The 27552-nt window shown below is 37.2% G+C and overlaps 1 protein-coding gene across 1 annotated transcript in view; it reads right to left on the reverse strand.

Annotated features, from left to right (window-relative positions):
• The window catches only part of LOC133522693 (mucin-2), a 114682-nt gene extending 87689 nt beyond the window's left edge, over positions 1-26993 (reverse strand). Inside the window, exon 1 of the mRNA XM_061858105.1 lies at positions 26756-26993. The gene's annotated coding sequence lies outside the window, so the exon portion shown is untranslated. The remainder of the gene's footprint in view (positions 1-26755) is intronic.
• Between the last annotated feature and the right edge of the window lie 559 nt (positions 26994-27552).

The following is a 27552-nucleotide window of genomic DNA, read 5'->3' on the forward strand; positions in this document are numbered from 1 at the left end:
AAATATACAAATTATATTTCCTAGTTGCGTATGGCAGAAGAGGCATCAGAGTCAAGTGAATGCAGTGTGTGTAGTGTGAAATTAAAAGATAGAATTAGGAACAGTGTGATAAGGGAAAAGTGTAGACTGAACGAAGTTTTTTTTTTTTTTATTATAGGACATTATTACACAAATTGACTAAGTCCCACACTAAGCTCAATAAGGCTTGTGTTGATGGTACTTAGACAACGATATTTATAATATATAAATATTTATAAATACATAGAAAACACCCATGACTCAGGACAGGAACAAATATCCATGCTCATCACACGAATATATGCCCTTACCAGGATTTGAACCCGGGACCATCGGCTTCATAGGCAGGGTCACTACCCACTAGGCCAGACCGGTCGTCATAAGAAGATGTAGTGACAACAATTGAGAAAGCTATGTTGAGATGGTTTGGACACTTGGAAAGAATGAGTGAAAGAAGGTTAACAAGGGGAGAAGTAGAAGAGGGAGCTGGAAGGGGTAGACCTCGGCGAACTTCCTCTGACCAAATCGGGGAAATCCTGAAGAAAGGCCAGGTCAAGAGCACCCTAAACCGACGAGCGTGTATGAGGTATGTTATGAAAGTGAAGGAAGCGAAAGAGGTATGTCAGGAACGTAGCAAGTGGAAATCCGTGGTCTCTGCCTACCCTTCCGGGAAATAGGCATGATTATATGTATGTATGTATGTATATTTCCTACACAGAATACGTGTTTAGAGCCCTCTGGCGATGGTCAGCGGCTTATCTCCTCAACCATTTCTACTCGTATTCCGATATAACGAAGCCACGTAGTGCGTAATGATGCGAGTAGTAAACACTGGCAAAACGTGCCAGGTCATTGCGTAATGGTTCCGTAGTAAATAAGTCATATTTTTATAGTTAATGTTTTTGTTTTTTTTTTTGTGAGTGAAGTAATAGTTATTTGTGCAACAAGAGAGGAAAGTTGGTTTTTCTTGCGAGTGTTGATTTTGAGTCCTGAGTAAGCGAAAAATTCTAAGTTAGAATCTTAACCGTAGCGAGGGTCTCAAAACACGAGATGTAAAATAACTTTGCTATCGTGTGACACATACAACTTTTCACCTCAGTAGTGAGAACAGATTAAAGGTTAAAAAAATTCAACATCAAGTAAAGTTACCCACATTTATTTACATTTATGAATGAAAGGCATCATCATTATGACGAAAGCTTATCTCACTCCCTGGAGTGAGGAAAGTCGCACTTTCGTCACTCCCCGGAGTGACGAAAGTAGGCTTGTTCGAGCTACTGAGGTGAAAAATAAAAATTACAACTATATGATACTATATGTGTAGGGCTCAATAATTCTAGATGATGGTACGCAACTAGTGACTAAAGTTGGAAGACCTAAAACAAATATAACATCCAATGTCTGGTAATCCACGACGCCTGGTGTTTACGACCAAAACACGACGAAAATATGAAGAAAATCATTTTGTTTAGATATAAGTTTAAAGTAAATTAAAATTTCTTGCATTTGTGGTTTTCCATCGGATAAGGGTCCTTTCCTTCATTCATGTGAATAAGGACCCTTTTCCTGATGGAAAGCCACATTTTATTTCTTGTGTTATTTAGTACGAGTATTTTATTATGCCATAGGTAATTATTTAATTATAAACCTACTAAAAGCATGGATACTGGCATTGTCAGTGTATTAGACTGTTCACCTAATAAAATATAAGTAATACAGTGTTGAGGTATAATTTGTTTATACCTAAACAGATTATACACATAACATATTATTATTAGACATTTATTTATTTATGATTCTTTTGTTTACATTTTTATGATTATGATTATGATTGGTTACATTTTTGTATAACATGTAAATAAAATTTATTATAAGAATCCGCTAAAAAGTTTGATGCAGTGTTAAAGTTTTTGGATAAATTAATAGTAAAACAGTACCTACATTGCTAGACCCGAATAGTAGTCTATTAAAGGGTTTCCGAAATATTTTCCATCTGCCCACAGAACCTTACCCATACTCGTATTTACGAGCGGCCCGGAGCATTGCAAACATCCCGATATTACTGCCGCAGCCATGTCATTAATATTGGATATTTCTCGTAAAACGTTGCTTACCTTTATTCACAAAATCTTACTACCTCTATCCGACCAGTATTAAGATTCACTTGTAAATACTGACAGTTATTACCGAGGTTGAGATCAAGTTATAATAGGTTTAAGGAGAGGTGCAGACTCAATCTTTTGTGATTTGCCTGTTCTATAAACATCTGGAGGGCTCTGTTTAGTACCCCTCGTGTTCTCGTAAAACTCAAAACAATGAATTTAACGATGCTTAATAATCAAGGAGGGGGAATTTCATTTATTATGTATTAAACTTTATTTCGCAAGTAAAAACAAAGGCCAGACTTAATACCTGAATATTTATGTTTAACCACACTCTGCCGTATATGCTATTAAAAAAAAACATAGTGCATTATGTAATGCACTATGTTTCATCCGACTTCAAAATATACAAAAGGAGGAGGTTCTTAATTCTGTTGTAATATAATACACTCTCAATCAAAAAAAAACGTAATCGGTCGTGAAATGACGGAGTTCTGAGGTAGGTAACAAATAAAAAAACATACAACAGAATTAAGAACCTCCTCCTTTTGAAATAATTAATAGAATCAGGCGTTACTTTGCGGAAATCCATGCTAATTAAAACAAGAAATATTACTTTGCTAATCCGCGAGAAAACAACTGACCAAACACACTTGTCGGGTGTCAGACCGTCAACATCTCCAGCATCTCCTGAGGATGCCTCGTAGAGAGGCGAAACACGTGTCGAGTTTTGTACTTTTGGTGGTGGGTTGTTATATTTATTTGCGTATTTATTTTTGCGGTGGGAGGGTGGGAACATTAATTGCATGTAAAAATACGCAAGTAAGTATAACGGGTTAGCACTGATTGACTAACACGTTATTTTCTCGCGGATTAGCAAAGTAATATTTCTTGTTTTAATTCTCCTCCTTTTGTATATTTTAAAGTCGGTTGAGAATAATGCGTAAAAATCTTCACTGCCTTATATTACAATGAATCAAATGACGATTTCTTCAGTCCTCTACAGCATCGACATTTAATCTTTAAACAAATGTTGACCACTTTATTTTAATTTATATTTATTTCACATTACTCTCGATATTTGTAATGACAAATTACGCTGTCATTAATGAATAAAGTTAATGAATTCCATTTGTAGTGATACGCACACTCTCTCACATGTACCGCATAAATACCCTAAGTAGCATAGTCATCATGTACGAGTATCAGGTTAAACCTACATATACTCCTGAGATAGATGTTTGTCTTTACGTCCCACATCACATGGCGATCCTGCCAGCGCGGCGTGCTCTAGTACTACACTGGCGGCGGCGCACCGCGCCAGCTACTATAGTGCAAAAGCCCCTAACTGTGATTTAAAACTAACTCAAATATCATCGTTCTGTAGGGCTAAGTTGGTCGGCTCTTTATCATTTGTCACCATGCCTGTCACCTTTTAACACGTGTCTAAGTGTGAAAGTGAAGAGTGAAGTGGCATAGTGACAAGTGATAAAAATGGAACCATGCTGCCACCGCAGTTTAGTTTATTTATTAACCATAATGTAACATGATGATTACATGGTAAGTCAGTATTTCACAATATTATACACTATGAATTTACTATACGAGTTCAGGTGTGATTATTATTTAGATGTCGCAGATCTAAGTCAAAATCAAAACATTTTTATAAAAAGAAAAACAACACAAGCAACAGCAACAAAAACACACTATTCACGTATCATATGATATACTTATGATATGTGCAGTATGCATAATTACTAATAACATTAGAATAGAACTCGTGGACCATAGTTGTGGTACTAGACCAGTAGCGTGGGTTTTACGGTACTTTTATAAAAACTTGGTGTTCTGCCTAGGTCCCGTAAAGTAAATAATTGCTTCCATCCAGCAAAGCAGTAAGTATAAGGTTTCGCCCAGGAGGACTCACGTTTCGTCGTTTTAACGTTATTTATCAATGTCACACTCTAGCAAAGTAACTAGCTAGACCAGGGGTTCCCAAAGTGTGCGCCGCGGCGCCCTGGTGCGCCGTAGAAAGTAAAGAGGGGCGCCGTGAGTTCTATCATTATCCGAAACTACAAATATTCGCGGGTACCTATTTGAGCGCTCGCATCGGTAAATAATATAGCGTCGTGTCACTCTTTTTCGACCGTGATTTTAAATTTACAAGGGCGCCGTTGCAAACTACTAAACTTGTAACTGCGCCGCATGTTGAAAAAGATTGGGAACCCCTGAGCTAGACAAAGGATGTCTGCTAGACATTGAGGTTACTTATAATGTCACAAAGCGTTTTTCTTGTCGAGATTCTACTACATAGTACAGTCAGCATCAAATGTAGCGGATGAAACAACGAGCCAAAAGTATCTGATATTCCGGACAACTTTTCCAAATATAGAGAAATTTCTAAAATTCGCGTTCAAAAGTATATCTTTTACAGTATTAGTTGTTCTATATTAAAGACATCACTATTTGTTAAGCTTTTACAGAATGGTAGGTACTTCTGAAGCGTTGTTTGATCCGCTACTTTTGATGCTGACTGTACTACCTACCAATACCTTAAGATGTATTATATCTTGTATATTGAAATACTTACCAGAGAAAAGTAAATTAATTAATAATTTTAACCTTTTTTAACGCCGTGTGCTTCACGATTTTTGTAGATAGTGCTATTTATTAGGTATATTAAATTTGCATTTTAGGTTCGAAGCGCTGGTGGCCTAGCGGTAAGAGCATGCGACTTGCAATCTGGAGGTCACGGGCTCAAACCCCGGCTCGTACCTACCAATAATGAGTTTTTCGGAATTTGTGTACGAAATATCATTTGATATTTACCAGTCGCTTTTCGGTGAAGGAAAACATCGTGAGGAAACCGGACTAATGCCCACAAGGCCTAGTTTTACCCTCTGAATTGGAAGGTCAGATGGCAGTCGCTTTCGTAAAAACTGGTGCCTACGCCAAATTATGGGATTAGTTGTCAAGCGGACCCCAGGCTCCCATGAGCCGTGGCAATATGGCGGGACAACGCGAGGAAGAAGATATGCATTTTAGGTTCGGTGTACGGCATCTTACTCCTTATTTCTAAACGTGAAACTGGCCGGCGACTTTTAGGTATACAGAATCATAATGGTACTATAAACGCATTTTAAGCAAGTACTCTTGCAGCGCCATCTAGAGCCTTTGAAGTCAAAGTAGGACTTGAGGTCTTCACCCCACTGACACGGTTGCCGATTTCGTAATAAACTCGCGCCGTAAGAGCGTGTTCACACCGTCCGATTCCAAATCCCATGTCAGATGATCCGTAAAAAAAATAACCGCTAGAGTGTAATGTTGTAATCCTTAATTGTTTTGAATTAAATTATGAAAACGGATTATTTCCCGTATAATTAATTTAGGTATTACATACATCCTAACGTTGACTTCGGGATGTATTTTAAATACATCAAGGTCAGGCCAGGCCGAGGTCAGGTGTGATCGTGGTCAAACGCCTGCCTATCCTCCATAAAAAAAAACATTATCGCTTATAATCGTCAATAATGAATACGTCAACCATGAAGTGGATAAATAAATATAAAAAGGCGTTTTAAAAATTTTACTTCTTTATCGAATCCAGCTTCTGATATCGGATGTGAAAAAAAATCGTCGTAACATACACTAAAAACAAATGTATAAGTACTACTTAGATATCAGTAGTAGATGGTATTCTAAAAATCATATCACAGACTCCAGAATATTCTATTTAATATACACCCTGAGACCGAAATCTCACTACACCGTGAAATTACTTTATCATATTATAATATTCTAATACAGAGTATCAATTTTCGCTCAATATTTTTTTTGTTCATACATAATTCACATGAACTATGAACTATCGGTTTTCTTTACCGGGTAAACAAAGCATACAAAGCAAATTTGTTCCTTGTGACCTTGAAAGTATTTTTAAATTCACAATTTTGAAATTGTTTGTAAAACAAGTAGGTTTATAAACCTAAAACCGGGACAGTTTCTATTTACAATATTTATTTAGTTATACTGAGGTTAAAGCGGTCCTCATTCTATTACTCGGATCCACACCTACCACCCTTTCTGAGATGAAATTAAGAGGAAAGGACAACTACCATTAGGTACAAAATAAATAATTGATTCTATGTTTATGTAGATTCAGTGAAGCTTATAAATTTCAGATTGTTTTATTGAAGCGATTATAAGAAACAAATTTGTTTGTGTTTATATATTGTTGTTAAACGAATAAACATTGTTGATTGTTGTTGATGTATTAGTCTAAGTAATAATATTTATATTTTAAAAGATACGTATTGATGTTTCACTTTATTTATATTCATTCCGTACAGTAATAAACCTCTAGCAGACATGTTTATTCAATCTCTTTTTTTTTGTAAACCGCTACATGACGAATGACTCGTCATTCCGATTAACTATTATAACTTGTTTTTTTAGCATCAGAAAAGGGGTAAACAATCGAGACGTGTTTTTAGGGTTCCGTAACTCAAAAAGAAAAAATTGAACCCTTATAGGATCACTTTGTTATCCGTCCGTCCATCTGTCTGTCAAGACCCTTTATCTCGAGAACGCATGGAGGTATCGAGATGAAATTAAAACCATGTGCTCAGGTCTACGGTTTCTTGAAGCTGTGAAAAAATCAAACTTCGAAGTTTACGTAAAGAACCGTATATTTCGACATTCTCAAGGGAATCAAAATTTATAGGGTACTTCCCGTTGATCTAGAACTATGAAATTTGGCAAGTAATGTCGTTTTATACTACAAGTAGGTTTAATTTGTACGGAACGGAACCCTCGGTGAGCCATTCCGACTCGCACTTGTCCGGATTTGTATTTAATTTAAAAACGCTTTAAAAAAAAATTACCTACTTTTCCTTATGAAACCTTATTAATGCAAATGATCATATTTATTTGCTGTGACTAATTTTTCATAAGCGATTTTCAACAAAATATACACTTACCCCCTTATTCATAAACGTGTACTAAATTTACGATGCCGCTAATAATCGTTTGTCCCTTTCCGACGTATTGGTATGATGGAAAGGGACAAACGATTATTAGCGGCATCGTAACTTTAGTACACGTTTATAAATTAGGGGGATAAAGATTGTTTAGCCTTTTTCTTATGCAAAAAAACGTACTGCTAATAGATTAGCGTTGGTCGGTTCCCACCCGATTCTCATCGGAGGCAATTTTTCAATCAATCCGTCGATGTCCTCAGCCCGATTGCCTCGTCTAGTGATAAAGTGATGTATGGGAAATCTGTTTTATTTCTTGTGAGAATCCAATTTGTCAAGTAAATTGCTATTGACGATTTTCTGCTTGAGTTCGCGATGAATGGAGGTCTAAGTTTTATCATTTTTTATTTTACTCGTAGAGCATTTCTAACGATGGACAGGTATTACGAATGAATGTGGAAGGAAGTGAGAGGAAAGGCAAAGCCAGAAAAGATGGATGGACTGTGTGAGGGATGATATAAAACGAATACAAGTGAATGATGAGATGACGGGCGACAGAGAAAGACATGCTGCGTCGGCTCCAAGTGAATGAAAAAAGGGCAAGCGAACGTTGAGTAACTATAACGATGGATAGGATGTTACTCGCGATGGCTAAATGTAAGCCTGCCAAATCCATTTTTGAAAACAGAGTTTGTATTGTACCGATTTTTATAGACATTAAAATTAAAAAAAAATGGTTTAGTCTCTTCAACCGACGACACGTATTTAAACACAACTGGGTGATAAGGGAAAATTTAAAAAGTTTTGTATAGAAGAAAAGATTTTTTCTTTTGCTTCTTAGGAACGTCGATATCTACCTATAACACTGCTAATAATGATATGTGTTGTATGGTCAAAATTTAAAACATAAATAAGTATAACGGGATTAGGTATATCTTTATATTCACTGAGTTGTAACAATCCACTAATAATAAATAATAAATGCGATTTATAGATTTTAAAATTTAGCTCAATTTTGGGCGTGAGGGACCATGACAGACCGATTTCAACGCGCAGGAACCCGCGGGAAAAGCTAGTATTTAAGACTTTTCCTTATGAAACCTTATTAATGCAAATGATCATATTTATTTGCTGTGACAAATTTTTCATAAGCGATTTTCAACAAAATATACACTTACCCCCTTATTCATAAACGTGTACTAAATTTACGATGCCGCTAATAATCGTTTGTCCCTTTCCGACGTATTGGTATGATGGAAAGGGACAAACGATTATTAGCGGCATCGTAACTTTAGTACACGTTTATAAATTAGGGGGATAAAGATTGTTTAGCCTTTTTCTTATGCAAAAAAAACGTACTGCTAATAGATTAGCGTTGGTCGGTTCCCACCCGATTCTCATCGGAGGCAATTTTTCAATCAATCCGTCGATGTCCTCAGCCCGATTGCCTCGTCTAGTGATAAAGTGATGTATGGGAAATCTGTTTTATTTCTTGTGAGAATCCAATTTGTCAAGTAAATTGCTATTGACGATTTTCTGCTTGAGTTCGCGATGAATGGAGGTCTAAGTTTTATCATTTTTTATTTTACTCGTAGAGCATTTCTAACGATGGACAGGTATTACGAATGAATGTGGAAGGAAGTGAGAGGAAAGGCAAAGCCAGAAAAGATGGATGGACTGTGTGAGGGATGATATAAAACGAATACAAGTGAATGATGAGATGACGGGCGACAGAGAAAGACATGCTGCGTCGGCTCCAAGTGAATGAAAAAAGGGCAAGCGAACGTTGAGTAACTATAACGATGGATAGGATGTTACTCGCGATGGCTAAATGTAAGCCTGCCAAATCCATTTTTGAAAACAGAGTTTGTATTGTACCGATTTTTATAGACATTAAAATTAAAAAAAAATGGTTTAGTCTCTTCAACCGACGACACGTATTTAAACACAACTGGGTGATAAGGGAAAATTTAAAAAGTTTTGTATAGAAGAAAAGATTTTTTCTTTTGCTTCTTAGGAACGTCGATATCTACCTATAACACTGCTAATAATGATATGTGTTGTATGGTCAAAATTTAAAACATAAATAAGTATAACGGGATTAGGTATATCTTTATATTCACTGAGTTGTAACAATCCACTAATAATAAATAATAAATGCGATTTATAGATTTTAAAATTTAGCTCAATTTTGGGCGTGAGGGACCATGACAGACCGATTTCAACGCGCAGGAACCCGCGGGAAAAGCTAGTATTTAAGACTTCATTCATCACAATGGAAGTGAATGGAAGTTCGTTCTCGTTTAACATTTCCTCGCTTGGAAACAGTTATGTCTCTACGAAAATATCTGTCTTTATCTGTTTTTTCAAAACAAACTTTGGTATGGTAATCAATATTGAGGATGTTTACGGTACAAGTCTCTTAGCAGGAAAGCTGCAAGTTAGACACTAATAGTATACATAATTCATCAAACCTTAAAGTCAGCTTTGAATGTCAAGGTAAACCGGGTAAACGCACAAAGGACGTAGTGGTAATTTATTCACAACCCCCAAATTGGGATGCGAATCCGACACATAAATTGTTAACTACCTTGCAGCTGTAGTCCTACGTATAGCAGGCATTATAATATAACTTCTGGCGGTGTGACATTTTGGTGGTTCCGTGGGAATTTTCCGAAACCTACACCAGAACAGGTAAGGTAACGCGTAAAACTGTTTTTATTTTTAAGTTAATGCTTATGTGTTGTGATCATAATAAGTGTATTATAGTCTGTAAGGTATCCATTAGTATCTATGGGCCTTTGCTTTGTTGTCTGTCAATAAACGCTTTTTGTTTTTATTTGATCTCAAATAAAACAATATATCAAGGTATATTTATATGCTTCTCCACAAAATAAATTATGAAACAGAAGAATATAGCACCAAAAATGACGCATCCATTAAGGTAAAACTACATTTGCATGCGACATTAACGCTTAAGTGCCTTTATAGCAAAAAATGCATCATTGAATTCATTTATTATACCCAGAGAAACCGTTTCATTACTCGACTATCTCATTTATTATACCCGTGATCCCAAGGGAGCGATGGCAAACTCGTACAAGTTACTGTCCCGCGTTACTGTCCTGCTTACCATAGTAATAATGAACTTGCCCCGTTTTGCGCGGTTCCTCTACGTGAGGGAAAGTCAACTCCGCTTTTTTAGCATTTAAATGTGGGTAAATCTGAGAATGTTGTTGGACATAAAATTTGCCTACAAAATGTACAGTTGGCGGAAAAGATATGATTATGTTTTTGTATTTTATCCCTTGGTAATAAGGCGAATTATGTTTACATAATATAAAGCTGTACCTACAATGGAGTCGGAAATTTGAACGCTGCATTTGTTTAATGGAAAGCGGTAGGATATGAATGTAAGTTCCTAGGTTTTTAATATATTTTGGATAGTGTTGGTTAAGACTTAAGTCCTTTGAGTCCTATGCTTTGTGACTTGACTCGGTTTTTCCGACACTTGTAATGATTTGAAGTCGAAACTCGAGTTCTTTTAACTTTAGAAAACTCTACAATTTTTACCAAAAAATTTCAAGACGCAGTCCTCAAATAAAAGTCACCTCACCTAAAAATAGGTTTTATGTAACGTCTATTTTCAGATAAACATTTTTTCTGAATTATTTTTCTCACTGCACCCACATTCGAGAATGTCTGTTTTGCCCTATGGTTGACTGGTAGAGAATGCCTTAAGGCATTAAGTCCGCCACATGTACTTATTTTTATTGTGCAATAAAATTTAAATAAATAAATAAACCTACAAAATTGTTGACGAAGTCTGTTATCAGAGGCCCGTCCGTTTGATTAGCGCTTAAAAAGTCTTAATAAAGGTCTCGACTCAGTACTTGAGACTTGGAAGTTTGTTAAGCGCTGAATCTCGTAAAAACTAATTTCTAGTCAGAATTGCGAGCCCTTTTTCATCCTTATATGAGAAATAAGTCTCCTAAAATTTCCATACATTTTTAAAACTTTCCTTTTTGTTACCGCCATACAAAGTATACGGGGAACTGGTAACACAATAGGAATAAAGGTCTGGGACATTTTTTGCCCCATTAGGATCTACAGAGTTCGTGATCCCAAGTAGAAAAAATACAAAATTTATGAAAAAATAAAAATTAATCCATACAAAAAGAGAAAACGTTATTCCACATCTAAATGTTTTCCATTCTCCATGATTTTTAGAATGTTATTGCAAAATGAAAAACTATGTTTATCATATAGGTTTTCCTTTTTTTTCAAAATTTGCAATACAATAAAAAAAAAAAAGGGAAACCTATAAACCTAGAAAATATTATGCTGAAGCGATCGACATCAAAATCAAAGTGATCTATTAAGATTTATTTAGTGGTTTTTTTTTCTCCCAATGGAATTGCATAGAGAATGTACCGTTATTTCGCTAGGATCGCCAGGCATTCATCTTCAAGCATATTCTTCCCTCTCAAAGAAAGTATCATTTTTTTCAAGAAACGCTTTCCTAGCAACACTAATGCTGGAAGAGCTAGAACTCTGACCGGAAGACTTGATAAATATTATAATAGTCTAAGTATAAGTACTCTCTCGTGGGATGAATAATTTTATCGCGGACCTCAGCTTGCATACCTACTTTGAATTTTCTTTACTTATGTAAATTTTATTATGATCTTTTGAGTGGGAAGTTGATTAAATAGCTAACGAATTTAATCTTCCGTAGATTATGTTAACAAAAATGGAGATAATCTTTAGTTAGGTGCCTAATTGTTTTATTTTTATTATCCATAATGGGAAGAAAATAATATAGGCACGAGTTGTGTTATTTATAAATTTTAGAGAAATTCAATCAAATTCAATTTAGAGAAATTTATAATAAACACGGGTGACTTTGTACTGATATTTCATTGCTTAGTACATTCTCTAAATACTATATATACAATAAAATACAATACAAATCCTGTTTATTGCACAACATCAAAATAACATTTACAAGACATACATGACAAGAGGCGGTCTTATGGATAAAGACATATTCTTATCAGCGAAAGCTGGCTAAAGCCTAGTATTTCCTCGTTGTCGGTTAGCCTACCTGGTTTTGTGCTCATACGCAACGATCGTACCGGTAAGGGTGGAGGTGGTGTTGCCATATACCTTCGGTCCGATATTCCTTACAAGATCATTGACTCTTCCCCATCCTTATACTCTGGCTCAATGGAACATCTGTTCATAGAGACTAAGATGCGCGGAGTCAGTGTGATTGTCGGTGTAATTTACTGCCCCCCTACGATTGACTACTTTTCCACCTTAGACAGTCTTCTTTGTAGTATAGGCTCGGAGAACACACACCACATAATCATGGGTGATTTCAATACCGACCTTCTGAAGGACCACTCCAGGTCACTGAACCTTAAATCCATTGTACAGGCGAGCGGCTTCTCCATATTACCTCTCAATGCTACTCACCGCAACGCGGACTCGCCTGATACTTGGTTGGATCTGATACTTACGTCCTCTACGGAGCATGTCATAAATTCGGGGCAGATGTTGGCTCCTGGGTTTTCGCGCCATGATCTTATTTACACCAGTTATAAAATCAAAGTGCCCAAACCGAAGCCTACAGTGGTACGTCTTCGAAACTATGCTCGTCTGGATATCGAGAAGTTAAAGCTGGATGCCGCTTCTGCTAACTGGGCGCCGACTTTTGATGCACAAACTGTAGAAGATAAAGTACTCGCATGCAATAAAGTCCTTCTAGAGTTGTTCGATGCTCATGCGCCGGCGCGCGACGTCCGTTTGAGGCGGCCCCCAACTCCATGGATTACCAGCGGAGTACGAATGGCGATGACGAGAAGGGATCGAGCCTTCCGTAAATATAAGCGTGATCGGTGCGACGAAAACTGGCGTCTCTTCAGGGTTGCACGGAACCGATGTAACCAGATGGTGAGGGTTGCAAAACGCCGATATATTCATGACAACATCTTGACAGCATCTCTTACGGACACTTGGAAGTTTTTAAAGTCTTTGGGTGTTGGAAAGTCCACGAACAGTTTCGATCCATCCACTTTCTCCATAGATAGTCTTAATGCCCATTTCTCGAATACCACAACATTAAACTCTGTTATCAAATTTAAAACTATTTCGCTTATTGCTTCCCTTCCATCTCCTAACATTACACCTTTTCTTTTTGCCCCTATCACACCCGAGGATATAGGTAAAATCATTAGCTCTATTAAGTCCAAAGCGGTAGGCCATGATGATATAGGTCGCGTTATGATTCTCTTCGTTCTGGAAAGTATTCTTCCTGTAATAACCCATATTATCAATTTCTCTTTTCATACTGGACAATTTCCATCTTCTTGGCGTAAAGCCTATGTTATCCCGCTACCCAAAATTTCTAACCCCAGCTCTCTAAGTCACTTCAGGCCTATATCTATTCTTCCATTCATGTCCAAGATACTAGAGGCTGCAGCACATAACCAAATTTCAAAATTTATCTTTTCCAACCGTCTGTTGTCTCCATGTCAATCTGGGTTTCGGGCGGGGCATAGTACGACCACCGCGCTTTTGAAAGTCACTGAGGACATAAGACAGGGCATGGAATCCTCGAAAGTTACAGCGCTTGTTCTCATTGACTTCTCGAATGCCTTTAACGTTGTTGACCATGACCTTCTATTGGCTGCTCTTTCCCATCTCAGGTTCTCATCAGAGTCAATGGCATGGTTTGAATCGTACCTGTCCGGTCGCTCCCAAGCTGTCCGTAGAGATAGGTGTCAGTCTGATTGGTGTGATCTGAACACTGGAGTACCGCAAGGTGGTATTCTCTCTCCATTGTTATTTTCGGTGTTTATTAATTTCATTACACACGGACTCAAATGCGACCATCACCTGTATGCAGACGATCTGCAATTATACGCCCAAGCCGAGGTAGCGGATGTCAATTCCGCAATTGAGGCTATCAATGATGATCTGGATCACATAAGTGATTGGTCTAGTTCTTTTGGCATCTCTGTCAACCCTTCTAAGTGCCACGCCATCATTCTGGGTAGTCGATGGCAACTCTTAAAGTTGAATGCACTTTCTGTTGCACCGATCATTTTTGACGGCTCGGTCATACCTATTTCGAGTCAAGTGAAGGACCTCGGTTTAGTCATTGACAGGCATCTCTCATGGGACGGGCAACTTTCGGAAGTGAGCCGGAAGGTCACTTGTACCTTACGCACACTCTACCGTTTCAAAAATTTTCTTCCGGTATGCACAAAGAAATTGCTCGTTCAAGCACTCATCCTCCCGCTCATTGATTATGCTGATGTGTGTACAACGAACATGTGTCAAAATTCTCTCAACAAACTCGATCGACTCGTAAACAATGGAATACGCTTCATTTTTGGAATTCGAAAGTTTGATCATATATCTAGCTACCGTCGCCAGCTCAAGTGGCTTCCCATACGTCAGCGCCGTTCCTTTCGAATACTCTCCTCACTTTTCTCTATCCTATTCGAGCCCTCCACTCCAGAATATCTCAAATGTAACTTCAACTTTATGACCCCCCGCCCAGGCTGCGAGCTGCGCTCTGCCCGTTCTCTTAAACTCTCTGTTCTCCCTCACCATACTGGTTTCCTAAAGTCTTCTTTCGCTGTTCAAGCAATCCGTCTTTGGAATGCGCTTCCTCTAACGATTAGACAAGCCGCAAACAAGCTGAATTTCAAACGTATTCTCTACAAGCACCTGCTAGATACTGTCTAGTGGGACCCCCCCCCCCCTCTTCCCCCCTGCCCCGCACACATGCAGAAGTATATTTATGTATATTGTATAGTATATTATGTAATTAATTTATATATGTATTTATAATGATAATTTGTGTAGTTTATAAAAGTATTATATATATTACCTATTAGTTTGTATACTGGCTTAGTAGTATTAGACTTAGTATTTAATTTTGGAATATTTTTTTTTCACACTGCACCCACCTTAGCAAATTTCTGTTTGGCCCAGTGGTTGACTGGTAGAGAATGCCTCAAGGCATTAAGTCCGCCTATTGTACATTATACTTGTACTTGTGCAATAAAGTTTAAATAATAATAATAATAATAACGTAGACCTGCTCGCGTCGGTGAACTGGTTACGATTCGGGGACCTCTTCGGAGAAACCGAAGGTTTTGCCTGTGCAATTGCGGACGAAGTGATGATGACGAACAACTATCGGAAATATATCCTGAAGGACGGTACGGTCGACATTTGTCGGGCATGCCGCCGTCCCGGAGAGTCACTCAGGCATATCATTTCCGGTTGTTCTCATCTTGCTAACGGCGAGTACTTGCACAGACATAATCTCGTAGCCAGGATTATTCACCAGCAACTTGCTCTTCTATACGGCCTTGTGGACCGCGAAGTACCGTACTACAAGTACTCACCTGCGTCAGTTCTCGAAAATGGTCGTGCCACGCTCTATTGGGATCGATCTATTATTACCGACAGGACTATTGTAGCCAATAAGCCTGACATCGTGATAATAGATCGATCGCAACGCCGGGCCGTGCTCGTCGACATCACCATCCCCCATGATGAGAATCTCGTGAAAGCCGAGAAGGACAAGTCCAGTAAGTACCTAGACTTGGCTCACGAGATAACCGCCATGTGGGATGTTGATTCGACGATCATTGTCCCGATAGTCGTTTCAGCGAACGGTCTCATAGCGAAGAGTCTCGACCAACACCTTGAGAGACTCTCGCTAGGTGGTTGGATCAAGGGTCAGATGCAGAAGGCGGTGATCTTGGACACGGCGCGGATAGTCCGCCGGTTCCTCTCTCTGCGGCCCTGACCACCGGCAGCTTGGGCCCTGCCCCGCTGCTGGCGGCACCCTAGGTTAGGTTTTTTATAATGTGTTTATATATATTTTGTATTGTTTTGTGAGTGTTTTTATATTTTACTTTTATATTCATATTATAAATGACCTAGCCTAAGACCAAAAATAAATAAAGGAAATAATAATAATAGGAACATATACAAGTAACTAAAGATAAAATATCTCGAAGACTGTGTTTTAACGTTTTTTAAAAATATAACAATATTGTTAAAAAAAAGGTTAGTTACCGAAGTGCTAATCCGATAATGAAAAACTATCTTACATTATAACAACGGTACCTAACTGTATAAATTCAAAACTCACACTTATTGTTATTCATAGAAAATGGCAAAGTTAAATCTGTAATTCAACTCACGGTAATAAAACTTTTATAAGTAAGTAATGGTGCGTTTTTATGTTTGTTTGCTGACTGAGATAGTTTAATGCTGTAAGTTAAATTGCGAACGAGTTATAAAAGTAGTCCGGAATGTGCATTTATGTTTGACGTGGACTTATATCTGGAAAATAAGGTTGTGTTATGGTCTTTGTACTTACAATCATACAGGTGAAGCTCATAAAAGCGTGTTAAAAAGCAACTACACAAACACAGCATTAAAAGTACAGTAATTTTATAGTTTTTCTGTTCACAAAATAGCTCGCTTGGCTTTTGAGAATTAAACGCAAAAAGCAATTCTAAGCGGCATTTTGAACACTCCATTTTTCCTTTTCTAACACAAAACAAAATTAGGGCAGCCCTAGCCACAAAAAACTCGTTAGCCAAATAAATAATAAAAAAAATCAAGAGCCGGCGCCGCTCGTAATCGAGGTAATCGAATCTCGAATTCGCTTTTTTCCTCTCTCACTTATCATGAGATAAAAATAGTCTGAGGTCATTCACCGCGGCGGTGGCTTTTTGCTCTGCATTTGTTCAAATAAGTATGGGAAATGGAATCGGCTTTTTGTAAGTCCCGTTGACTTTACTCGCCTTGAAAGTTTGTGATGACTCGACTTTTGTTGAACTTGTTTGAGGTTTCGGTTTTATTTCATTTTTACTTTGGGTTAGTGGAGTCTGTGGGATATTGTGTTTTTTGGATTTTTCACGGCAGTAAAGTTGTAAAACGAAACGTTTGAAAAGAATAAAATGAAGCAGAGTTTAAAATAAAAATTAGTTTCAGTTTACAACTCTAGCAAACTTTTATTTGTTTTGTATGAAGCAGACACAATCTATTTTGCCTTGTTTTTTCTTTTGTTTGCTTTTCGAGATATTTTATCTTAAGGTTCTTATGTACAGTCAGCAAAACCATTAGCTTAGCACACTTGTATGTAAATTACATATTTGGGTGCATGGATGCTAAGCTAATAAATTTACTGACTGTACATGTATTGTATTCAAAATTATGAAATATATATACAAATTTGACCTGCTTTATTAGATATCTCTTAGGAGTAATTAAAATTTAAACACAACACAACTTGTAGGTATTTTCTTCCCATTGTGAGGAATAAAACGTTTTTAACAAGATATTTACTCCAATATTGTTAACTGAATCTACAGAAGATTAAATTGGCTAGCGCATTTATCCTACTTCCCAATTAAAAGATCTTTTAAATAAAACTTACCTATTTAGGTAACTACTAAACTATTTACTCATTAAAACCCCTGGATAAGTAAATATATGTATATCGTTAAGTGTGATATAAATATGTACGCGAAGTTCAGTGATGGTGTAATTTAAGGAAAATATAAATAATATTTAAGTAAAATGATACCTACTCATTATGTTCTCATAGGTACATGCTTATTAATTAAATTCAGAACACTGATGAGTCTAATTACTGGAAACTTCAATTGCCGTGGCGGAAGGTAAAGCCAATTTCACACATTTTAGATATAGATCAAACGTGCAAATTCCACAGAGAAGTATGCTAAAACACCCAGTCTCGCATAGGGACTAAAATAGCTATTTTACATCCAGTGCTACGTGACGCTTGATTGCAAAAATCAAAGTTTACAAATTGCGGGCATCTTTGTGTGTCACTCTAATTACACCTTCATTGGAGTAGAAGAGAAAAATCCCCGCAATTTGCGAATATTGGTTTTCGCGGTAGAATACCGTTGTAAATGCCAAACTAAATATAAATATATCGATAAAATGTTTTTTTTTTTACTTTTTTTCAAGCAGGCAAAGAAATACTGCACTACTGCAAATACTGCAATCGATGTTGCTGCTGCCACATTTGCGGCAGCGATGCAGTCGGACGTATTACTATAGCAGTATGCCGCGTGACATTGCTTGCTATTGACTTGCTGCCTCGGCCGCATGTAATTTTGGTGTAGTCTAAATCCAAACAGTAGGTACCTTTGGTTTGCTGCGATGAGATCGGTAGCAGTCGGAATAGATGAGCAAGCAGAGAATCCGAGCACGTGTTGCGGCGGCTCTCATAATTACTCATCGTTTGCATACCTACTGCCGACTAACGTTTAATTTTCATCTCGACGATTGTCGACTGATCGTGGTTGTCGGCGATCCTAAACCCCTGTAGTTGCAGGTGTCCATAGACCACGGTACTGTTGACTATCAGGCGGGTCATATGCTTGTTTGCCACCGACGTGGTATACAAAAATAATGTAAGTAATATGAAATTAGATAGACTTATGCTCGGCATCAAGACCGAGTAAGGAAGTTCTAGATCCGACGCCGCACCAAGGTGGGCGCCGTTAGCTCGTTGGGTAGACGAAATTGGGAAGATTGCGGGTGCACCTTTGGATGAGATAGCTCAGGAACGTCACAAGTGGCGTACCTACTTATTTAAAGATAAGTCTATGCTCAGCAGTGGGCGATAAAAGGCTGATATGATGATGATGCATTCCGGGCTACCTATTACAAAAAGTTGCAGAACCCTTCCTATCAAAATTGAATTCTATGAAATTTTAACTTGGTTTCTGCAGTGTGATCGACATAGCAATGTGAATACACGAGCCGGCAGAGAAACCAGGCACGTGTTGCGACGGATCTAGTAATTACTCATCGTTTGCATACTGCCGACCTAATATTTAAGATAGGTAGGTATGAGCACTGTGAATGTCATCTCGCTTTGTGTGGTAGGGCACAACACAGCGGATGTCATTCCAGATCTAGAGCAGAGCCCGACTGGGGAAGTACCTTCACCTTACAGAAAACCGCAGCCAAATAACACACGACATCATAGTGTTGTGTTCCTGCCGGTAAGGTTGCCAGAGTTCAACGAGGGTGCAGTGTTAGGGTCAGCAACGCGCATGTAATACCTCTGGAGTTGCAGACGCCCAGAGGCTACGGAGATTGCTTACTATAAGGCGGGCCATGTTTGTTTGCTACCAACGTAATATTTAAAAAAAAACAGGGGTATGGCATAAGGTCGTATGTGCCGTAGACTGCCTTTTCACTGAGGCGGAGGTTCTCGTCTCCGATGAGCGGGAATCAACCAATGGTAATCCACACGTCTTCTCCGCTCAGCTGGATTAAACCAATGCTACCTCTTGGTTAATTCCCGTCCTCCCTCATCTCTCGAAAGTTATCCTCATTATAGTGGTGTACCGACGCCATCAGATTTATCGAACTGGGCATGGTGCTCAAAATATCTGAACATGCAATTTAACGTGTTCATAATAGAGGTTTGTTCAGATATTTGTGAACACCTTGTCTGCTTATACGTATATGATCTGATGGCGACTGATAGGGTGTCTGTTAACCTGAGCACAGTTTATATGATTTTAAATCAAAAGCAATAAGTAGGTACTAATAAATACCTACTGACATTATTCCAACGAAATACCTTTATATAAAAAATATTATTTATTAACCCATGTGATGAACATTTCTCTTAAAATAATACACAAACTCTCAAAAACTAAAAATAAGATGTAAAAATTAAAAACAAAACTCTTCAAGAAAATTTATGGTCACTTATTTCCAACGACATACTAGCACGGAAAGTAGGTTGTCGTTGAAAAGGCGCCATTTAAACGCAAGTGAAAGGAATGGCAACCCCGTCGGAAATAGTTCACGCCGGGTTGCCAGCTAAAGCCATATTCGCGTAGATTAAAAGGAAATTGAAGACTCGGTTACGGGGTATTGGGATTATTTCGTAAATGAAGTAGGTAGTCTTATTTTGGTGTGGGGCAAACTGTCTAATTATTGGCGATACGCTTTATGGACTAAATAAAACAGTATTTACTTTTAATTTAAATTAATTCTTCTTCTTCCAGTGCCATCTCCTACCGGAGGTTGACTATCATGAGGGCTATGCGGACTTTAGACACAGCCGCGCGGAATAATGAACGTGTGCTCTGTTTAAACCATGTTCGAAGATTTTTAAGCCATGAGTTACATCTTCTTCCGGATGATCTTTTCCCTTGCGTCATTCCTTGGATAATTAGTTGAAGGAGTGCATACTTCTCGTTTCGCATGATATGACCAAGTGTCATTTCAAAAATCATTTCAAAAAGGACTCTGATTAGTATTTATTCTGATCACATGCATCCTTTCTCTCCGGTCACTAGCAATGGGTACCTATATAGTTTATTTTTGTCGTAGGTAATCAAATTTCAGAAAACACTGTTGTTCGATCTTTTTGTGTCATGAGCTGACCTCAAATCCATAATGACAAGAACATTTTTTACTGTTTTCCGTTTCAAGATCTCTAGCGAGCTCAATATATATTTTTAGGAAAACATCCTACCTTGTGACCGTCGTGTATAATGATGACCATTACCATCAACTCCCATTCAACAATATTTGAATAACCCCAATGCACCACATATACGGCAACATAAGCTGCGGGTAATGAAAGAATTATGGCATGTGTTGATGAAAGGAAAGCTCGAAGGAACTTTCTTTAGGGACTAGTTTCTTAAGAGGTTAAAGGCGAAATACGTTTAAAGGAGTCCTATTTACTTGATTCAAGAAAATTGACAAAAAATAGATTAATGATGTGGCCTGCTCATTAGATGGGCTTTTTGCTAAATAAAAAAAACCTTTGATGGAGCATATCGCAAAATATCTAAGTACTTTATCAGGGACGTGACGCGTATGGCAGCTAACCTAAAAGAACCTGCAGAAATATGCAGGATTATAGATACCGTTATTCTTCTTCTTCATTTATTCTCAGCATTTTCGCGTCCACTGCTAAACATATGCCTCTTTCATGGATTTCCAAGTTGTTCTGTAGGCCGCGTTTCTATTGCCAAGTCGGCCCTGCCGTCTTTCTAATATCGTCCGACCGTCTGGCTCGTAATCACATCGGCTTCCCTGTCGAGGTCTCCAGAACAGTACTCGCTGACCCCATCCGTCATCATCCCTGCGACAGATATGGCCGGCCGATTCCCACTTCAGCTGCGCAATTCTTTTGGCAATGTCGGTAACTTTCCTGCGTTGGTGAATGTCCTCATTCGAACCGTTATTAAAGTTATCTAAATAACGTTATCATGCCAAATCGGCTCTTTAGAGCTTTAACAGAAATATACTTATATCGACACTTTTCTACAATGCCCCTAAAAATCATGATTGCTATAAGTAATTTATTTATTTTTCTGTAGAAAACCACTCTAAGTCCGGAACTTAAAGCGAAGACCGCACTCGTGTAATAATAGAGCTTTTACTAGTAGACAGCGTGGAACCGTTCTCCTCTAAATTAAGAGGAAACAGCTGAGCCCCTTCTCAGCTTTGAGAATTCCAAATAAATATCTCCGTCGCGCTGAAATTAGTGCGATAAGGACAACTGCAGAAGCGGCGAAAAATTGAAAATTTCAGAAATCGGTGTTTCGTTCTCGACATTTTCCTCCTCCAAAACTCAAGCAATCGTAACGAAATTTTTGGAACGGATTGTCTGACCGTTTTGATTTTGGCGTATATTTTTGCCGATTTTGTATTCTAGGCGTCTGTTTACGGCGCATTTTTTTGGCCGTTTTAGTGCTGTTTGAAGTAATTTAATTCATAATTCACAATTTTTATTGTATAAAAGTGAGTAAAAATTTTTTTATATTTTGTACTTATAAAAATTATTTATCCAGTGTCAAAATCAAGAGAGGAAAATGTCGAGAGCGTTTGTATGGAAAAATGACCACTAATGTTCCCTCTTAAGGCATAACTATTAGAAAAACAGAAAAGCCTATTAGCGGAGTTTATGATATCGGCAACCCGTCAAAACAGCGCTGACCCAATTCATCGGCCTGCAATGCGCACTGCAACTGAACTAGATTTTTAAGGACACGCTTTAAAACTAGCGGGTAGATGATTAGAGGAGCAAATTGTATATATTATCAAATATTTTACACATTCTAGGAAGCTTCTAGAAAAGAATTGAATAAGAATTAGTGTACTAAGTTTCCTTGGTTTTTTTCTTTTCCATGTCATGTTTTTGGCAACACATAAGCAGCACAAAGTAGTTTTATTTTAAAAATTTTGAGAATCCTAAGACCCTGTGTCAGTAAATGTATTTAATACTAAATTACAAACGTTAGAAAACGGAACTTCAAGTCAAAGGGAAGTCATTCATGTTCACGCTTGTGTGTTGTTTTTACTACATGTGTACATTTTTAGTGAGAACCTTATTTAGTAATCATCATATTAACAGAGAAGTTACTGTTATGTAGACGCAACTTTATCTGAAGCAACGCAATGTTTCTCAATCGTCTTCACTTAAAACTTTTATGCTCTGTATCCCTTAACTAACTTCAGAGACAAAAACCACATTTCAGGCTAGCATGCACCGGGCCCTAGATAGAGCGGCTTGGAGAGCACTGGTGAAGAATGTCCACAGTCATCACGTCCCTCAGCCATGAGGATACGACAAGGAAGAGAGAGTTCTCTTAACGTCGTCGGGTCTTACCGCTCCGCTGTTCAACGGCGTGGCCTTACAATTTTAATGTGGGAAAGAAAATTGTTCAACAAAACAATGTGATGAGGCAAACGCCCTCATCGGGTTAGTAAGATTCGTGACTCAAGAAAATATGTATTTTCTACAATCTGTAATTTTGAGCGACATTGAGGACAGATATATAAATACAATACCCCCTTTACCCTTACCACCCTATAACATAATATTTTCGTATTTTTATGCAGAATTTTTAGGACTAAATATTCTGTTTCTAAGGATTTTATCTTATTAATTTTGCGTAGTTGTTGTATCATTGTACATAGAAACGAATTAATTTCAGCAAGCCTGCTGTCACAGATTCTGCATTGAAAAACAACGAATTGGTTTTTAGTCTGTACTGTAACTTTGAATTGAAAAAGTTTGTGTCAATGTGTTTTTCTATTCTCACAATTTTATATGTGACAATTTTTTTGTTTCGAACCACCTCTTTTGTTGATTACTACATTGATTATAAATGATTTTATTTCATTAAATGAGATTTGATCAAATGGGTTAGTTACAAATTTAATATTTATGAAAAGTACAATTTTAAAAGTTTTATGACCACGAATATGAATTTCTAAGTGTACCAACCTAAATAAGTGAAAGCTGCTTTTTTATAATACCTTAGAGTTAACTTTGCGATTTTTTTATTAAAGTTAAATGTTTATGCATTAAATAGCGTGCAAAACTCCATTTCCTTTGTAAGCGAAGCATATTAAGCTTAACACAACCCCTTTCACAGCAAGCTTTTTATTTAGCCGCTAGCTTAGCCAGCTTCTCGGAAAATTAAGATTAGGTTTTAAAATACAGTCCTGTTTAATGTAAATGCAAAAACAATGTATGGCCCGGATTTTGAACGACAAACGCGGCAAAGCGAAGATAGGTGAAATAGGTATTTGTTATACAAGAGAGCAAAGTTGTTGTTTACGTTGTTTACATCTTGTGCTTATGTTGAGAGTCAATCAAGCGTAAGATTTGAAGATTTAGGGGTCTCGACTCGTAGGTTCTTAGATGCTACAAGGGTTTCAATGGAAGAGACAAACAAATTTTGATACCGAGTGTAACAAAATAAAATATTTTATGAAAACATCACAGAACTTATTAACAAATTGATGTCCTTTAAATATTATTCAATCATCGCTTAAAACTCAATTTCCGCCACCTAACGTAAAGAAACAACGCATTCAACAAATTAGGTACTTTTCCTCACACCCGATCGGCGAGGCTCTCAAAAAAGTAGGGAAAAGTTGCATTTTATCCTTTCGAGTGCAAAGTAACTTGTGGATAAAATTCAATTTTACACATACATTCCATAAAGCCTTGTGTGGTCCTGGCTATGATAAGCGTTCAAAGAATCTTCTGGACGCTCACAATTCCCCATTGCTCCAGTTTTTTTTACTTGCGCTTTGCCGGCTCTTTAATAACTTGTTCATTTCTTACTGTACCTTAAGAGAAAACCTTAGAAAGGAGCTCTTTCTACAGCCAGAGGAAATTGCTCTGAAACTCTACCTACTGGACGTAATAATTTTCCTAGGTAGGTACCGAAAAAAAAGCATAGTGGATATAGTCTATAAAGTAAATTTAGAATTTATGTAAACAAATAATTTACTAAAAAATAGGTAAACTCTGGCACACCCACTTTGTCATTAATGCGCCAATGTCCATATTTTCTATGGGAAGCCAAGTCTTCGCGGCTTCATTTTTTTTTTTGTCAGTTTATAATTTGTTTCCTAGTTGAAGTAATATTTAAATTTTTACGATAAATATATACAGAGTATCTATTTAGTTTTTATGACATAAATACCCTGTATACAAGGTGTAAGAAAAATAGCGGAGATCCGTTTAAGGGCATATTCGGTATCGTGTTCTAATTAGGAAAAAGTGGAAGAAAAAACTTTTGAAGCGAAAAAAAATCTTTTTCTATGAGGCATGCGTTCAAGTCGCCCAACCCGCCATACAAAGGCCAAAAATTTTTCGCGTCAAAATTTGTTTTTCTTCTGTTTTTTCTTTATAAAAACACGATATATTATGAACTCAAATTTTTTTGTCATTTCAATCAAATTACAATTTTTTGGAGACTTTCCACTTGCTAATTAATTGACCGAGCGTCACCGAAGGTCTCCGTTTCAGCTTGGGCAAAAATGTTTTCGTATATCCGGAAGTTCTCCTCTACGGTTCACAATTCTCAACCAATTCTCATGAAATTTTGTGAGGTTCGATGATTAAACATATTTTTTTCGGTACTATGCCGCAGGGGCCATTTTTAGATTTATTTTAGTTTTAGATTTAATTTAGTCATATTTTAGTTTTAGTTTACATTATTAATTGTTTATAAGGTTATATTATTGTACTAATATTCGAACTAACTTTCAAATTGGAATACACTTTTTTTTTATTTTTATTGATTCAGTTTTTGGATTCTTTTCAAAATGGCGGAACTCAGTTTTAAGTTATGCTCGCGAGATCTACAGCTCACAAAGCCACCAAGTTTAAATATGTCAAAAAGTGACTTTTGTTTTATTATACGGACCTGCCGCGCACAGACACGCCTGTTTTACTTTACAAACTTACCTTTGACTACGCTGTGTAAGTACTTACTAAAGGGGCCCACTGCTTACGTGTTGCCTCCCTGTCACGCTTACGTAAGAATTTACAAGTGCGACAGAGAGGCAACACGTCGAACGTGGTTCGCGGCAGGCTCTCAGTTCGCCGGACGATATCGCCCTGTCAGTTATTCGCGATTGTCAGCTTTTGCGAATAGCCCCTCAAGTACCTAAATATTCTTGTACAAATAACAATACATTTTACATGTAAAACTACAAATATTATTAGGTAACAACGGGCGGTCTTATCGCTAAAAGGGATCTCTTCCAGCAGCGTATGTCATCGCGTAGCTTTTTTGCTAGCCATACGAGTAAAGTGTATTAGTAATATTAGTATATTCATGTTTTCATTCATAAGCGGGGTGGTTGAACTTGCAACCGGTTGCCAATCCGCAAGATGATTGAATTAATCTGCTATAATTTCAATACATTATTATGATGAGATCAAATTTTATTTGTATGAAGTAACATTATTACGGTACCAATATCTCATTTTAAATTAATTATGGCTAAATAAAATTGAAAATAATTAAAAATAACATTTGTGATTCTAATGAGTCTTTGCAGCTAGAAATAGACACTTTTTTAGTAAATAATAGCCTAATCCCTTCGATTTTTATTTCTACGTACCTAATATTTTTTAATCAAACATATATTTTAGGTACCGCTAACCTAAAAAAGTGTAACTATATACCAATTATAGGGTATACATTTGTAGTACGTTAAATATATAAACTTTGACTCCCGAGATCGGTCGTCTGTTTGAAAATAACATCAAGAAAATCAACACACATCAAAGAAATATACTTACGGTTAAAGTATTTGTACTTATTCATTCAACCAAAGAGCAAATCCTTTACCTTAACGATATTTGCACTACATCAATATGAAAACACGGCAAAGCTCTTTAACTGTTGTATTCTTTTTTCCCCGCAGTCAATGCTCGAATCCCGGGGCAACCGGTAAAAAGAGCTTTGCGAACGCGTGCTTAAATTGCGACATTGCTAGCTTGCTTACATGAAGCTCAGGAAACTTGAGTTTTTACGTCGGGCAATAGACAAAACGCGGAGGAATATAATAAAAGGAAAACAGAAACATATTTTACACTATATTTAAAATACCTTCAAAATTGAATGTTCATTTATTATTTAGTACTAATACGTTACATGATTGATTATCTATTTAAAAACATTTTTTTTAATATAACATTAAATAAAATGACATAAGTACAGTGTAAACTTTTTTATTTTTCAACCCCTGCAATTGGCAAAATATAAATAAACTATATTAAAAACTTACCAAAAACGAGCAAACTGCCAGCAAAACTATAACAGCAACATCAAAAAAACATCTCAAGTTCCAAATTTAAAAGCACGTAACCGAAATTTCGAAAATGGAATCGTAACTTTTTAAATCGCACGAACACGGGCGCGGCGCGCGCGGGCTTCGACGGGTAAAGGTAGCGACACACTGCGAGAGCCTCGGTGCCCCCACCGACTATCACTCCACTTTCGTCCCCCGAGTGCAAGACCGATTTATCACCGTATCTGTGTTAACTTAGTTCCCGAGTCCCGGAAAGGTTTGACACTTTGTTTTTAATCCATCAAGGTTTTGCATAGATAGTAGGGAATAGATTTAGTTTTGAGCGTTGTATGCATATTTGATTTTCTGTGATAGTATTAAGTTTTCTTGGCATGATACATTACTATTTATCTGACTAGCGAAGCCAAAATAGGAGGGTTGTGTTTATATTTGTGTTTGTTTGACGACCGGTTTGGCCTAGTCGGTAGTGACCCTGCCTACGAAGCTGATGGTCCCGGGTTCAAATCCTGGTAAGGGCATTTATTCGTGTGATGAGCATGGATATTTGTTCCCGAGTCATGGGTGTTTTCTTTGTATTTAAGTATTTATAAATATTTATATATATATATATATATATATCGTTGTCTAAGTACCCTCAACACAAGCCTTATTGAGCTTACTGTGGGACTTAGTCAATTTGTGTAATAATGTCCTATAATATTTATTTATTTATTATTTATTTATATTTATATGTAAGTCCATTATACATGTGTGAACTCCTACAGAACAACTAG

The sequence above is a fragment of the Cydia pomonella genome, chromosome 11 (genome assembly GCF_033807575.1).
Source record: "Cydia pomonella isolate Wapato2018A chromosome 11, ilCydPomo1, whole genome shotgun sequence".
Classification (NCBI taxonomy): domain Eukaryota; kingdom Metazoa; phylum Arthropoda; class Insecta; order Lepidoptera; family Tortricidae; genus Cydia; species Cydia pomonella.